This window comes from Coenobita brevimanus, chromosome 71 (assembly GCF_032717465.1).
Source record: "Coenobita brevimanus isolate Jiangsu-jjx chromosome 71, ASM3271746v2, whole genome shotgun sequence".
Taxonomy (NCBI): domain Eukaryota; kingdom Metazoa; phylum Arthropoda; class Malacostraca; order Decapoda; family Coenobitidae; genus Coenobita; species Coenobita brevimanus.
In genome coordinates, this window is record NC_137024.1 from 58537018 (window position 1) to 58554588 (window position 17571).

Sequence of the window (17571 nt, forward strand, 5' to 3'; positions counted from 1 at the left end):
GTGTGTGTGTGTGTGTGTGTGTGTGTGTGTGTGTGTGAACGCTTGCTCCTTTTCGAAGTGTGGGGTGTCGCAAGTTGAGAGGCGACCCCCAAAAAAAACACACACACACACACACACACACACACACACACACACACACACACACACACACACACACACACACACACACTGGGTTCATAGGAAGTAAAGAGTATAAGTAAAGAGGAGAAATAAAGAGGAGAATGGCAGAGTGAAAGAGAGAGTTTGGCCCGCAAGGTCGTGCTGTCTTGAACGCCATTTATTTTAATTTTTATTTATTTATTTATTTATTTTTGCTTCGAGAATGGGAGGATGAAGGCTTGTGTTTTTTTTTTCTTCTGTTAATATCCCCTTTTGTTGACCTATATTGCTTTGTACCCTGTTATTTAGCCTCAGGGGATGAGTTGGGGGAGGGCCGCGAAATGGCAAGGGACAGGGCGACATGGAGGCGATTTATTTGTGGCCACCCCTTACTGGATTGAGGTGTCTGGCGATAAATAGATAGATGGATAGATTTATTTCTCCCAGTAGATACGAATGTTGATGTTAATATTAGGATGTGGTCGATACAGATGGATTGATAATGATTGGGAAATAGGGTGATAAATGCATGTAGGCTGCTTGGATGATGATGATGATGTGTGTGTGTGTGTGTTTGTGTGTGTGTGTGTGTGTTTGTGTGTGTGTGTGTGTGTGTGTGTGTGTGTTTCTGTGTGTGTGTGTGTGTGTGTGTGTGTGTGTGTGTGTGTGTGTGTGTGTGTGTGTGTGTGTTAATAATATTCCTCCATCGTTTTCCTCTTTTGTTTCTCTCGCCATCTGTCCATTGTCTGAATTTTAAAAGCTGGTTTGAGTGTGAGTAGAAGTGGGTAGATTAAGAACAGAAGTGGGAGTGGGGAGATTAAGAAGTGGGAGTGGGGAGATTAAGAACAGAAGTGGAAGTGGGGAGATTAAGAAGTGGAAGTGGGGAGATTAAGAACAGAAGTGGGAGTGGGGAGATTAAGAAGTGGAAGTGGGGAGATTAAGAAGTGGAAGTGGGGAGATTAAGAACAGAAGTGGAAGTGGGGAGATTAAGAAGTGGAAGTGGGGAGATTAAGAACAGACACTAAGGAAACACATTCTTCTCAGAGTTGTGCAAAAGGAAAAGGTTTGTTTCCTGCCTTTCCCTATCGTTTTCTCTCTCTTTCTCTCTTCTTTTCCTTTGACTGGTTCCTGATCTATTATTTGCCATGTATAGGTTTTGGGTGAGAGAGAGAGAGAGAGAGAGAGAGAGAGAGAGAGAGAGAGAGAGAGAGAGAGATTTTGATGATGAACTAGTTGACCTCAGCTGATAGCACGGCCTCTCTCTCTCTCTCTCTCACTCTCTCTCTCTCTTTCTCTTTCTCTCTCCAGGGATCATGTGGCTAGGAATTAAGTCTGAATGAAGAAGTGGAGGTAGAAATGAAAGCAGAGAGAGAGAGAGAGAGAGAGAGGGAGAAATTGCAACATATTACTTGGTAGTTAACCTTCGCAGTGTTCATGAGATGACTTCTTCCTTCCTTCCTTCCTTCCTTCCTTCCATGCTTTCTTCCTTCCTTCCTTCCTTTTTATCATCCTTCTTTCTTTCTTTCTTTTTTTTTTCATTCCTTCCATCACCTCTGATTTTTTTTTTCTTCATCCCATCTGTCGTTCCATCTTTTTTCCCATGCGTCCATCCATCCTTCCTTCCTTCCTTCCTTCCTTCGTTTCCCACAGCCATTGCCTACTAGAAGCCGAGCTATAAAAGGACCTTGAGGTCAACGTCACTGATCTTGAGCATGTCACCTTAGGTCATCACCCAGTCCATCAGATTTGGTGCCTGTAGTTTATTCTTCCTGTAAAATCAGGTGAATTGTCTTTTCCGGAGTAGGCCAGAAATTTGAACCATTGGCGATCTCAGAGAATAATGATCTGATCTGGACTGCATTCTGGCCGCGACCCAGGGATATGCCATCAAAATTTTAGTTCTCAGTGGTTATTGAGCTTTAGGGCCACTTTTTTTTTTTCCCCCGATTCTATCCGGGTTCCGGTAGTGGGATCAGGATCATATTTGGTCAGATGAAACAGCCAGCCAGTGCTATATTAAATGGCAACGAATGAAGGCTGCGGCTCAAACGGTATGCCAGTGGTAACGATTTATATCTTCTCTAGGATGATCATAATATTGACAGAAACAAATAACAAAAAAATCCCAAAGGGGTATTGGAAGTCTTCATAATAATAACAACCTTACAAGACATTATTATTATTATTATTATTATTATTATTATTATTGTTTCTCTCGCCCTCTGGCCATTCTTGCACCCTTCACTACGCCCCTTCTCACCCTGTCCTCAGCCTCTCTGTAGGAAAGTTTGAGGGTGAGTGTGTGTGTGAGTGAGTGACGTGTGTGTGTATTTTAGGTGCTCCTTGATGACGTAACACTCAAGTGCTCCTCTTACCTCACCCTCCACCACCACCACCACTCCCACCCTCACACACACATCTGCACCACACCTGACTCTCACACTCCACCCCTTCCCCCACACTTATTCTTACCGTACAGTCACCCTCATCATCACACTCCTTCCCCACCCTCACCCTCACACACACTCATCCTCATTCTTACACTCACCCTCATCCACACCCTCACACTCCGCCATACTCACACTTCTGTATGCATCCACACCACTCCCTCCTTCACCCTCATACACACCACTAACGTCACACTCGTGCACACACTCTTCCTCACTCTAACACACATCTCCACACACCCTCACTCTCTTGCAGTCCCTCTCACCCTACCATCCTCACACTACACACACCCTTGTCACTAACACCCCCTCACTCTCACGTATAGGGGGGTGGTCAAGTGGTTAGAGAGGTGATCGGCTGTTCAACGAGACGCGAGATCGAGGCCAGATTGAGACAGGAAAGAGTTTGATTAATTAAATTTTGGTGAGACTGAACTTGGTCTTAGAATTCCATAAATGACTTGATGGGTGGATAGATAGAAGGATAGGTAGATAGATAGATTGAGTGATGAATAGATAGTTGGATGGATAGATGGATGGATTGTTAGATAGACAGATAGATGGATGAATGGATGGATAGTTGGATGGATGGATGGTTGGATGGATGGATGGATGGATAGTTGGATGGATAGTTGGATGGATGGTTGGATGGGTGGGTGGGTGGGTAGATAGATAGATAGATAGATAAACAGACAGATAGAAAGATTGATTGTACCGTAGAGAGAGAGAGAGAGAGAGAGAGAGAGAGAGAGAGACGGAGTGGGTCAAGGTATAAACACAAGCACACCCACCTGTCTTTCTCTCACACCTGCCGTAATTATACACACCTGTCGCATACATCCCTCATCATCATCATCATCATCATCATATCATCATCATCATCGTCGTCATCATCATCATCATCATCATCATCATCATCATCATCATCATCATCATCGTCGTCGTCACCACCACCACCACCACCACCACCACCACCACCACCACCACCATTCTCTTTCTCATCATTATTTTCTCTCCCTCAAGGAAGATACAGGAACGGGGAGAGAGAGAGAGAGAGAGAGAGAGAGAGAGAGAGAGAGAGAGAGAGAGAGAGAGAGGTACCATCTGGATTTGCATCTGTTGTTTGGTTTGAATAACAGACTTCCTCCCTCTTATGCTTTCCTCCCCCGCCCCTCCCCTCTCCTACCTTCCATCCTTCTTCTCTCCCTCCTTCTCTACCTTCCCTCCCTCCCCTTCCCCTGCACTCCCTCTTCCCTCTTTCTCCCACCTTTTCTTTCCTTTCTCCTCCCCCTCCTCCCTTCCTTCATTTTCCTCCCTTTCTTTCTCTCCTCCCTCCTCCCTTTCTTCCCTCTCCCCTCCCCCTTTCCCTACCTCCCTTCTCATCCCGTCTCCTCCTCCTCCTCCTCCTCCTCCTTCTCCTCCTCCTCCTCCTCCTCCTCCTCCTCCTCCACCTCCTGCCTCTCTCTCTCTCTCTCTCTCTCTCTCTCTCTCTCTCTCTCTCTCTCTCTCTCTCTCTCTCTCTCATAATTGTGATATACTGTAGACTATGGTAGTGGTGGTAGTTGTGGTCGTGATGGTAGTAGTAGTGGTGGTAGTTGTGATAATGGTGGTAGTTGTGGTAGTTATGATAGTGGCGGTACATGTGGTAGTGGTGGTGGTAGTAGTGGTGATGGCAGCTTTGATTATGAAGGTAGTGGTAGTTGTGGTAGTTGTGGTAGTGATGGTAGTAGTGGTTGTTGTGATGGAAGCAACCAGTAACGTAACTACTGAACCATGTAATTGCCCTCATTAGCTTGTGCAATCTGCCTAGGTTGCCTCCCTCCCCCCTCCCATCATCCCTCCAGCCTTTCCTCCCTCCCCCCTCCCATCATCCCTCCAGCCTTTCCTCCCTCCCCCCTCCCATCATCCCTCCAGCCTTTCCTCCCTCCCCCCTCCCATCATCCCTCCAGCCTTTCCTCCATCCCTACCCCCTCCCTCTTTCCATTCTCCTCTTCCTCTCCTCTCTAACCCTTTCCTTTCTCTCTCCTCTCTAACCCTTTCCTCTCCTTCCATTCTTTTAACATCCTCTTATTTTCCTCTTCCACTGTTTATTAATCTCTAGGATTTCTTAGTTGCTTCTCCCCATATTCCTGTACAGCTGATTGTCGGTGGGGGTGGAGGGTGGGGGAGAGTCTTATATTTCCCTGTATTTTTCCGGGGCATTTATATACCATGCGCTTTTTAACATTGTGTAAAAATTGCCATCTCGCCATCGTGAATTCCGAGTTATAACAAGGAATTAAGAAAGTGGTGCTAGTCACGAAGAAGTGCTGTGGAAAGGATACGGGAAATAGGCTGCAAGAGGACGAAAATCTCGGCCAAGTTAAAGTGAATGGACTATAGTTGATCTCTCTCTCTCTCTCTCTCTCTCTCTCTCTCATATTCTTCTTTCCCCCTCCCCTTTTCCTTCCGTTTCTTTGTCTACCTACTTACCTCCTCCCTCCCACCCTCCCTTCCTCTCATTCTGATCTCCCTTTGTCCATTCTCCCTCCTCACTCCCTCTCCCTTCTCCCTTCCTCTCTCTCCTCCCTTCCTCTCCCTCCTCCCTTCCTCTCCCTCCTCCCTCCCTCTACCTCCTCCCCTGTTTTCTTCCTTCCCCCAAATTACTCTTTATTATTCTTCCTTCACCGTACCTATTGCCAGTTATTTCCTCTCTCTCTCTCTCTCTCTCTCTCTCTCTCTCTCTCTCTCTCTCGTAATCACCCTTTCACACAAAGAAGGGGGCTGATAGTATTTAAGCCTCTCTAATAACATAATGGAGGTGGCAAAGTTTAATATTCCTTGTAATAATTATATATATAAAGAAATGCATTGTTCGTTTTATTCATTTTTGGGGGGTTATTCATACTTTCAGAAATTAACTCAATCAGAATTTTGTATCTGCGTTTATATTTATTTCCTCCTGTTTATATTTTTTGATGATGTAATTAACCAGAATATTTTGCTTACTTCGTGGAAATTCGAATGCAGTTTTATTATTGTACGAAAAGACAGCATTTCCCGTGAATGTAGTGACAGCGCATCATTGTATAAGAAAAAATAATTGTGTGATGCATTAAAGTAGAAAAAAAGAGGTTTAATAATTTATAAGTGAATGAGCCAGGCACGAGAGGCCATGCTGATGACGTCACGAGTAATGGCGGCACAGAGAGGCCATTGTGTCTCGGGTTTCGCTTGAGCCTTCTACTTGAGCGTGTCTGTCAAGGCCACAAATTTATACCCAGACGTTTTATGGCGGCTTATGCGTGAATTAATAGATAAACATGACTAATAATGGTGGGCAAGGCACGCGCTCAGGTCTGATGGATTAATCATAGGAAAATATGCCACGACTGGAAAGTGCTCGCGACTCAAGGTGACGCCATCTTACCAGCTATTCGTTCCAGACCTCAGGAGTTTGGCGAATAAATTTCAAGCCTATAAGTCGACGGTCAAGGTCACATTGATTAAAAGGAGAAAGAAGTCGACGCAACAACTAGAGATCCATGTTAGACGTCCATGTTTGTCTTGTCCTCATTTTGTGCGGAGGGGAAAATCATCTGGCCTTACTTGTGGCGCGAGAAAAGTGTAAACAAATGAAGATGTTGGTCGCTTCGGGGTAATTTCGGGATTATTTTCTGCGCGTCCGGAAATTTCGTGCAGGGGGTTTTCTTTGGTGGGGCGGGAGATGTATGATAATTAGAGGAAGCCGTGGGTCAAAAAAGCTCCCGCCATAACTCCGAGATAAGCTGTTCCTGGCACGCGAGCCGAACCTGCGATTGCGGTCATCAGCTGGTTTAACTTTTGGGCGGGAAAAATGGTAAACAAACAGACGATTCTCTCATAATTTGAAGGCTGGCTTGTCTGGGATTCGGAGGGGTTAAAAATAAAAAAATAGTTTGTCAGGAAATCGTTATATGTAGTTACGATTGTTCTTGAATTAATAAAGAGTGTTTGGAGTGACATAAATAAGCAAAATAAACAAAGCTAGAATTTTAACAGGACGAGAGAGAGGGGGAGGGGGGAAGCTGACAGTGAGTTCAGTGTTTTAAAGTGCTTGGAGACTGTTAACTGATGGTCTGGTGCTTCTGTGTGTGTGTGTGTGTGTGTGTGTGTGTGTGTGTGTGTAGGAATATGGGTTGTGTCTGCGGTTATGTTTGAGTACGTCGTGTGTGTGTGTGTGTGTGTGTGTGTGTGTGTAAGAATATAGGTTGAGTGCAGTTATGTTTGAGTACGTCGTGTGTGTGTGTGTGTGTCTGTGTCTGTGTGTGTGTGTTTGCGTGCGCTCTTACCTAATTATATTTTTACAGGACTGAGTCAGGCTCTTCATGTCTTGTCTTCTGTTGCTATTTTATCATGCACTTCTTTAAATTTATGTGTGTGTGTGTGTGTGTGTGTGTGTGTGTGTGTGTGTGTGTGTGTGTGTGTGTCTGTGTGTATGTGCTTATGCAAATGAGTATGTGTCTTGGTCTCTCTCTCTCTCTCTCTCTCTCTCTCTCTCTCTCTCTCTCTCTCTCTCTCTCTCAGGCTTTCGTATGTGAACTAAGGATGAGACGAATATAAATGCTTCCGTACTTTTGGAAATGGCGGGGGACAGGGCGACATGGAGGCGATTTGTTTGTGGCCACCCCATACGGGATTAAGGCGTCCGGCAATAGATAAATAGATAGACATACTTTTGGTGATGGCTGTAGATATCCGTGTGACAGGTGTGACAGGTAGATATTTGCACCGATAAACCCCGGAAGTTACCTATTTCCGCAATATGGTAGGTAACGATGTTGTGTTAGGAGGATAGAAGAGTAATAATGAATGGATTTTTTACGTTTTGGTGTCTATGGGATGAGTGTTTGATTGGTGTTCGTGTTTGGTGTGTGTTTTTAGGTCAGCAGGTGTATGTGTGTGGCAGGTGTGTGGGGGTGTTGGGGTACAGGTGTGTGACCTTGACCTTGAGTGAGTCAGGCGAGATGGCAAGGTGGTAGGTAGGCAGGCGGGGTGGGAAGTGACCCTTTGACCCCCCCAGCCATGTTGGGGTGGGGGGGGTGGGGAGGAGAGAGTGTCTGTCATCTCCACCCTTCACCATCACCGCCACCATCACCCTTCACCATCACCCACCACCATCACCCTTCATCATCACCCACCACCACCACCACCACCATCACTAATCACGTTCCACCATCATCCCCCACCATCACCACCATTCACCCTTACAATCACGTCCCCATCTCCCTCCACCCTCACCATCACCTTACACTCTCACAGTCACAATCACCCATCACCACCACCACCACCACCACCCTTCACCATCGCCTTAGCTCTCCTACCCTTTGTGTCTTCACCTTACTCTCCTTCATCTTCTACTTTGTTTTTACTCTTTCATCTTTCACTATTTCTTTACATTCCTTCATCTTCCAATCTTTCCTTTTCCTCTCCATCTTGTTTCTTTTTTTTCTGTGCTAATATTGTTCTCTGTGCCTACACTCACCACTCACCACTACCCTTCCTGTTCCCTATCCTCCCTCTATGACACCTGGCCTCGCTTATCTCCATATCCCCATTTCTTTATCTTTCTTCTTCTTTTTTGCATCAGTACTTTCATTCTCTCTCCTCTCTCTCTCTCTCTCTCTCTCTCTCTCTCTCTCTCTCTCTCATCTGCATATCCTTTTCTCTTTACCTTGCGTCCTCATTTTTCTCCCCTTCATTTCTTTATAAGGGAACATGCCAGACGCCTCAGTAACCCGACACAGCTTACTGCTTCTAATTACTACTGCTACTACTTCTGATATACTACTACTACTACTACTACTACTTCAGATATACTACTACTACATCACATATACTACCACTACAACTACTACTTCAGATATACTACTACAACTACTACTTCAGATATACTACAACTACTTCAGATATACTACTACTACTTCAGATATACTACTACCACTTCTGATATACTACTACTACTACAGACATACTACTACCACTTCTGATATATTACCTCTGCTTCAGCTATACTTCTACTCCTCTCTTCCTCCCTTCCTCCCTTCCTCCCTCCCTCCCAAGACGGAGACACAAGGGGAGGGAAAGTAATGAAGGCTTGATTCAGGGACGAGACGTGGAGGGGAGGAGAAGGAGGGAGGGAGGGAGGAAGAATTAAAGAGGGAGGAGGAGGAGGAGGCGAGGAGGAAGGAAGAGAGGGAAGGGAATGGAAGGAGCGAGGGAGGAAGAGATGGAAGGAGGCAAGGAAGGGTTAGAGGAAAGGAAAGGAAGGAGAGAGAGAAAAGAAGAAGGAAGTAAGGGAGAAGTGCAGGGAAGGAAGAGACGGAAGGAGAAGGGAGGAGGAAGAGAGAGGAGGAAAAGAAGAGGGAGGACGGAGGGAATGAAGGAGGGAGAGAAGGGAAAGGAAGGGAGGAAGAGAAGGAAGAGGAAGGGAGGGAGAGAAGGAGGAAGGTAGGGGGAGAGAAAAAGAAGAGAGAAAGAAAAATGAATGAAGAAATAAAAAGAGGGAAGGAAGAATGCCAATGAGAAAATTTACTTGCTGGTTTAGGAGAAGGAGAGGTCGTTCATGAGTAGGGATAGTAATGCCTGGAGTTTTTTTTTTATAATCTTGGGCACCCCTCAGAGGATGCGGCGTCAGACAATAGATAGATAGATAGATAGGTAGGTGGATGGATGGATGGATGGATGGGTGGACAGATAGATGGATGAATAGGTGGATGGGTGGATAGATAGATGGATGGATGGAGACAGATAGATAGATAGATAAAAATAACATCCATCCATACATACATAGACATAACATAAATGAGTTATTGATAGATAAAGAGATAAATAGATAAAGATATATAAATTTGATAGATATAATAGATTCATAAACAGAGATAGACAGATAAATAAATAGATGTATTGATGTTAAATGCCAATTAGTTAGATTTATAGATAGATAGAAAGCTAATATTGGTAAGGAGAGAGAGAGAGAGAGAGAGAGAGAGAGAATTGGTTTCACCCACAATCTCGCTGTGAACTTTATTGCAGTGATTTAAAGGAATTAATAAAGTCTCTCTCTCTCTCTCTCTCTCTCTCTCTCTAACACAGTGGATCCATACACACTGAATTCCAGAGGCGAAACATGATCATATGTGACCCTAATAGAGAGAGAGAGAGAGAGAGAGAGAGAGAGGGAGGGAGATTTAAATGGACTATAATGTTTAAAGATAATAGTGTAATCATGACGTCACCATACTAGAGAAATTAAAACTAGCTCACTCTTCTAAGCATGTGGTATCCTTGCTCAAATCCAGCCATTGTTATTCAGTAAGGCGTCTTGCGTAGCTGTGTTAGTTCATGAGGCGCCGTGAGTACTGTAGATTAGAGAGAGAGAGAGAGAGAGAGAGAGAGAGAGCACTATAATCACACGTCTAATCACCGGTATTATTAAATCTTCTCTCTCTCTCTCTCTCTCTCTCTCTCTCTCTCTCTCTCTCTCTCTCAGGTTACAGGTTGACGATGGTATTAAGATGAAGGGAAATATGCAGGTATCAGTGGACTCTCTCTCTCTCTATTTCTATCTATCTGGTCATGAATTTATTTCTCTCTGTCTGTCTGTCTGTCTGTCTATATGTCTATTTATCTCTTTATCTTTTCATCTTTGTTCACTTGTCTATATCTATCTTTTATTTATCTATCTGTCTGTCTGTCGAATTATCTATCTATCTGCCTATCTATACTGTATCAATCTGCCTATCTATCTGCCTATCAATCTGCCTATCTCTGTCTCTCTCTCTCTCTATCTATCTATCTATCTTCCTATCTCTGTATAAATCTATCTATCTGCCTGTCTGTCTGCCTTTTTATCTATTTATCTATCTATCTATCTGTTTACATGTTTTGATTCCCATTTAAGTTAAAAATAAAAAGTTAATGGATAAGAATATATATAAAAAAAATAATGGATCTGCGTACCAAGTTTTTCCGGAGGGTGTGGAGGGTAAGGAAGCTCCCTAGCACCTCCTCCGTAGCGATTTATTTTTGGTTATGTCTTATTAATATCCTTTGGTTCCGTAGTTATACAGAATATGGTGATGTTTGAAGGATTTGGAGAACACAGAACAGTAAGGTGTAATAAGCAAAATAAATCGCTTAGGAAAAAGTGTTAGGGATCTTCCTTAACCTTCGTCATTAGAGGGGAAGTTTTGGTGTTATGCTGGAACACGACTGAGCACACACACACACACACACACACACACACACACACACACACACACACACACACACACACACTGGTTTGTATATTAGTCTCTCTCTCTCTCTCTCTCTCTCTCTCTCTCTCAGTATGACATCATTTCCACACGCAACTCATGAGAAGGGTGGAGGGAGGGTGGATGAGGTGGAGGGAGGAATGGAGGAAGGTGGAGAGAAGTATGGAGGAGTAGATAGACGGGAGGGGAGAGAGGGAGGGTTGGAGGGATTTGGGAGGAAGGTGGAGAGAAAGGTGGAGGTGGAGGAAGGAATGCAAGGGTGGAGAGACGAGGGGATGAGATGGAGAGAAGAGAGTGAGAAATGTGGAGAGGTGACAGGGAAGAATGGATGAGAGGCAAGGGTGGATTGGAAGAAAGTGGAACAGTGGAAATGAGGAACGGTGGGGAGAGAGAGAGAGAGAGAGAGAGAGAGAGAGAGAGAGAGAAGTGAAGGGGTTAAGGGAGGGAAGAAAGGATGGAGGGGGAGAGGGAGGGTGGAGTGGGTAGAAGGAATGGGTGGAGGGAGAGGTGAAGGATGGGAGGAATGGAGCTGGTGGAGAGAGCAATGGAGGAAGGAGTGGAAAGAGGAAGGGCAGAGAGAGGTGGAGGGAGGGAGAGAAGGGTGGAGGAGCCCGTGGAGGGGGGAATGTGGAGGAAAGGGCGGAGGGAGTGGAGGAAAGTAACCGTTGAAGGAGTGGCTAAGTTAACGAACAATTTAAATTACGGGTACTGCCTACCCGGATGTGCCCAACCCCTTACCCACCTGCTTGAGAGAGAGAGAGAGAGAGAGAGAGAGAGAGAGAGGGAGAGAGAGAGAGAGAATTAAAGCCAGCTCAAACACCAGCGATTATGTTATCACTGCACTCCCTCCTTCATATCCCACTTTTCTCTCTCTCCTCCACTTCCTCCTCCTCCACTTTCACCTCCAGTTCCTCCTTCACGTCTCATCATCAGCTGTTCCCATCCCTCCACTTCCTCCTCCACATCCCACAGCCTCTTCACTTTCCTTCATATTTCTCTCCATTCCTCCACTTCCTTCCCCATTCCTCTTCATTCTCTCCTTCGTATTCATCTTTTCTCTTCCCTCCACTTCCCTCCACCCCTCCTCTAGTTTCTCCTTTTCCCTCCATTTTCTACATTCTCTCCTCTTCCTCCTCCACTTCTTACCACCGGTCAGTACTTCTTATTTACGTTTTCTCTCCTTCCTCTTCTCTCCGTCACATCCTCTCCTTCGCTCCAACAGATAAGTAATAAGTAACCAGTTTGCTCCCAGTGCCGAGGATGAGATGGAGAGATGGGGTGGAGAGGTATATGAGAGAGGGGGGTGTGAGTTGGGAGCAGGGGAGTGAAATGGCGGGGGACAGGGCGACTTGGAGGCGATTTGTTTGTGGCCACCCCAAACGGGATTGAGGCGTCTGGCAATAGATAGATAGATAGATAGTCCTCGTTTATGACGGAACTGGGCATTTTCAAAAGTTATTAAAGAAGGGGGAGTCAGGGGTAGGGACCTGGCTTACATGAACCGATAGGCGGAGGGCAGTACGGTATGCTTAGTACCCCTCCAGCACAGTCCCTCACACAGGAACCCTGGGAGCTAATGGGTTAAATATATGAGATTATTAAATTAACCTTACTCAGCCAGATTAGCATACATCTTTAGCGGTAATGAACGAACCATTATAGTCATTAGTGTGTGTTATATGCCATGGCGGTGGGTGGCTGCTGGTCTCGTGGGTACAGCCCCCCCCCCTGCGTCTTACGTAAACTGAACATGAGTTTAAATTTTTGAATGTTTAAATAGTAACGAAAAATCGAGTGAATCTGAATTATTACCGGTACGCGAAATATCACTGTGGAAAATAAAATCTGAATGCTTGAATTGTTACGGAAAATCAAGAGAATTTGACTTCTGACGTAAACCGGCGATGCGTTTAAAACTTTGAATGTTGTAAGCATAACGGTTGGCCGATAGGGTAGGAGGGGTCTGACCGTTGCTAATTGCCCCTACCGGCTGTTACTGTCGCTTCGCATCGCTAGAGAGAGAGAGAGAGAGAGAGAGAGAGGTTGGAACAAAAACATTATTAACAGTGATTCAACTGGTTATCTGTCCCGCAAAAATTTTGGGACCAATAGCCTTTCCATCATAACATGTTTGCAGATACTGTTGTCTTTGTTTCCTCGCCGTTATTGCGCCCACAATGACCAGTTCTGACCAAAAAGTCGAAAAAAATTATTTTCGGATATCATATGTCGCGATTTCCCGGAAAATTCGCGCCGTCACGTCGTGCGCGATCGCCAAAATTTTTGTTTTGTATTTTTCTGACACTCCCTGGTTGCAAAAAGATTAAGGTCGATATCTATTAAGTGTCTCATGAAATAAACGAACAAATGCACAAGACACACACATTAACAGCTTGACTTCTTCATTTTGTTGTTGTTATTTTTGTTGTTGTTGTTGTTCTTCTTCTTCTTCCCCCTTTTCTTCTTCTTCCCCCTTTTCTTCTTCCTCCCAGTATTACCGTTAGATACAATAACAGATGAACTTGAGACCTATTTATTAGATTACCAGATGGCAGGAGAGAGAGAGAGGAGAGAGAGAGAGAGAGAGAGAGAGAGAGAGAGAGAGAGAGAGAGAGAGAGAGAGAGAGAGAGAGAGAGAGAGAGAGAGGAAAAGAAAAAATCCTTAAAGAGGGCACAGGTAATCGCACTAATCCATTAATTACGTTATCTTACGTAGTCTACACCTGCAACTGCAAGACAAGAGAGAGAGAGAGAGAGAGAGAGAGAGTAGGTTAAAGAAACTTACTCTCTTCAGTGCAGTACCATATTGAACTGTATTGTAGTGTTTTGATGGGGGTATTGCAGAACCTCATGAAGAATAGTGTAATAAAAATATACTGTGTGTGTGTGTGTGTGTGGGTTCATGTACGGTTCACTGACCAGACCTCGTCTGCTTCCTGTGAACACATTGATATTTGGGTTAAACTGAGTGTGTGTGTACATATATATATATATATATATATATATATATATATATATATATATATATATATATATATATATATGTGTGTGTGTGTGTGTGTGTGTGTGTGTGTGTGTACGTGTTTATGTTTTTAAGTATGTATGTGTATTCGTACAGACACACACACACACACACACACACACACACACACACACACACACACACACACACACACACACACACACACACACACACACCACGAATCATTTTCCTAACCTAAACCATGTCGTCAGGCTAATAAAAAAGTCGTGGTAGTGAAGAGTCTCGCCTCAGAAGCATAGCCAACGCTCCCATTTCCTATGCTGACTTTCCGGAAGGCGTAGAATGCGTAAGGTGCGTAGGTGGTGGTGTGCTGCGCTGGGTGCTGAGTGTGGCCTTATATGGGAGGTTTTAGTGATGATGATGATGGTGACAGTAGTAGTAGTAGTAGTAGTAGTAATAATAATAATAATAATAATAATAAAGTGCAGTGATACATCCCAGTGCCCAACTTCTCCTTAACCCCGTCTCTTATTTTATTTTTAGGTCGATGTGGTTGTGAAACATGGAGTGACGCGTCCATAGACTTTTACCGATCTTGACATTGAGGGCTGCACGCAGTCGAACTGTTCAACAAGATGTGTCACCTCTTTATCCTCTTGAAATAAAGGTCAAGATTATACCTACACTTAAACCACCTCCTTTAACGTAACTTATGTGTAAGCGTATAGACTGATTTACTTCATTAATTAAGCTCTCTTGCCTTTAAAACTTCTAGGGCAAATGTTTCCCTCAGCAGAATTAAAATAACCGGATTGATATCATAGTCCTTGCTGTCTTAAATTAACGGATTAAACATAGGAAGGCTGTTCTGACTGGAGGATAGACAGACAGACAGACAGACAGACAGACAGACAGGATCATCATTATCTGTAATTACGGAGTGTGAGGGATGAGGGGATTGAGAGATTAGGGATGAGGCAAGGTGTACGATATATGGGGTGAGGCAGGATGTATGAGGGATGAGGCAAGGTGTACGGTATGTGGGATGAGGCAAGGTGTACGATGTAGGGGATGAGGCAAGGTGTACGATGTAAGGGATGAGGCAAGGTGTACGATATATGGGATGAGGCAAGGTGTACGATGTAGGGGATGAGGCAAGGTGTACGGTATATGGGATGAGGCAGGACGTATGAGGGATGAGGGGTGACACACAACTTTGCCCTATCTCACCGCTTCTGGCTTCCTGTGATACCAGCACCACACCAGCTACTCTCGCTCCTCATTAATATACCACCGCTTGAAATCCAAATGCTGTGGCAGGCGCGTGACACTTGTTCCTCGGCGATTTATTTTGTAAGAGATTTTGTTATAGCTTTTCCAGACTACTTGTACGTGACTTCTTTTCCTCAGCTGTTTATTTTGTATTATTATTATTATTATTTTTTTTAGCTTTTCCAGACTACTTGTACGTGACACCTGTTCCTCAGCGATTTATATTAGTTTTTTTTTTTTTTTTTTTTTAGCTTGGCAGACTACGTTACACCTGTTCCTCAGTGATTTATTTTGAGTATATATTAGATTTTTTAAAAGCCTTGTATAGCCCAAAGGCAAACTGGGTGATTAATGGAGACAAAATTTAATATCATAAAAGAAAATATCATTGTGTAATATGTACAATAAATCGCTGAGTGAATGGTGCAACGAAATCTCCAAAAGCGACGTCAGATACAACCTTTGAACTGTGACATTATGCTTAGATTAGGTTATAGTTGTGTGTGTGTGTGTGTGTGTGTGTGTGTGTGTGTGTGTGTGTGTGTGTGCATAACCTTTAAACTGCGCCTTTATACATATGCTGTGTGTGTGTGTGTGTGTGTGTGTGTGTGACACCTTTAACTGCAACTTTATACATATGCTATTGTGTGTGTGTGTGTGTGTGTGAGAGAGAGAGAGAGAGAGAGGGATGGTTGGATTTTTGTATTAACCAGTCACGGGAGGGTAACCGGCTAATCACTCTCTCTGATTGCCTGTACTAATTAGCCTTGCCCAGGGTCCCTACGCTCTTGATGGGGCGGTGAAGGAGAGAAGTGTCACATGGATTAGATATGAGAGCTAATTAGATAGGAGTGCAGTCCGTGTAAATAATTAGGATGGAGTAATTAGGGTTGCTTGTTATCCACTCTCTCTCTTTTCTCTCTCTCTCTCTCTCTCTCTCTCTCTCTCTCTCTCTCTCTCTCTCTCTCTCTCTCTCTCAGATGTCATGTGAAAATGACAGGAAACATGGAGATAGGTTTATTGATAAGAAAAGATAACGAGAGAGAGAGAGAGAGAGAGAGAGAGAGCGTAATCAAGAACATGCACCCCATATATTGTGTACTTGAGTGTATATTCGTAATTAGTAAATAACAAATAAAAATGGAACATTAAATAAATAAGTAAATAAATAAAATAAAACTAAATCCTACACGAAACGCAGCAAAATATAACGAGCGATTTATTTTAGGGTAGAGAGAATGGTGTTGCTTTGCCCTAGAAAGTGTACATGAAGTGGCCGGTGTGGGGTGTGGGTGTTATCTGAGGGGGAGAGATTAGTTGAATATTTAGAATTGATGCCTGGGTTCCTGTGTGTGTGTGTGTGTGTGTGTGTGTGTGTGTGTAAATAGTAGTCGTGGTAGTATTAGTAATATGTATGGTAGCGTACAGGTCAGCTATACACGTTCAAGCCACGTTTTTCGAGTTCATAAAGGCAACTGATCCATTGGGTAAAGAAACAGTTTTATGACTGAGGAAGTGACCCACCGCCACCCAACTCTTCACACACGGGTATGCTGGGTGTTTGAGACTGAGTGAGAGAGAGAGAGAGAGAGAGAGGTCAAACGTTTGTGATATGTAGCTTATAATAGATTAAAACAGGAAGGGCACTGATAAACTCTCTCTCTCTCTCTCTCTCTCTCTCTCTCTCTCTCTCTCTCTCTCTCGTTAGCATTTCCAGAGTTATTTTTACTGTTCATCTTTTAATTAGGGTAAAACTACCATGACGCCATCTTGAATGTTGAGTCATTGCAAAATTAACACTAGAATATGGTGCTAGTCACGAAGAAGTGCTATGATATGCTCTACCAGTTAAGGGAAATATGCTGGAAAAGGACGAAAATCTCCAAATTTAAAGTGAAAGAACTAATATACAAATAATAATAATAATAATAATAATAATAATATAATAATAATAATAATAACAATCTCCATTCCAGTTCAGTAAAGATTAAAGGATGAATAAAATTGGAAATGAACAAAAACCGAAATAGCAGCAGGACGATAAACAGGTGCAGTCGAGGGGGAAAAAAAAAGTTCCTTCCATATTTCGCTCTCGTTTTTTTTTCATTTCCAGTCACAGGCATTAGAGAAAAAAAGATGTTAAAGTGAAGGGCATAGGAGGAGGAAGAGTGGTAGGGGTAAGAGGGAAGGAGGGAGGGGAGAAGAGGTCAAGTGGAGGGTCCATTAAATAAATAAACAAAACCTCATTCGTGAATGAATAAAAATAGCCTTGCGACACTCGAACTCGTTTTTGTTATATATTATTTGCCTTCGAGAACGAAGAAAAATAAATAAATAAATAAGGAGAAAACATGTATGGAGGGAATAAGAAAATTATAGACGGAAGAGAGGCAGCAGGAAGGTAAGAGAAGGAAAACTGCCATTTAGTACGCAAAAACTTCCATTCATTGATCGTACGTAGTTGTTTTTTGCTCCATATTCGCACTTAAAAACG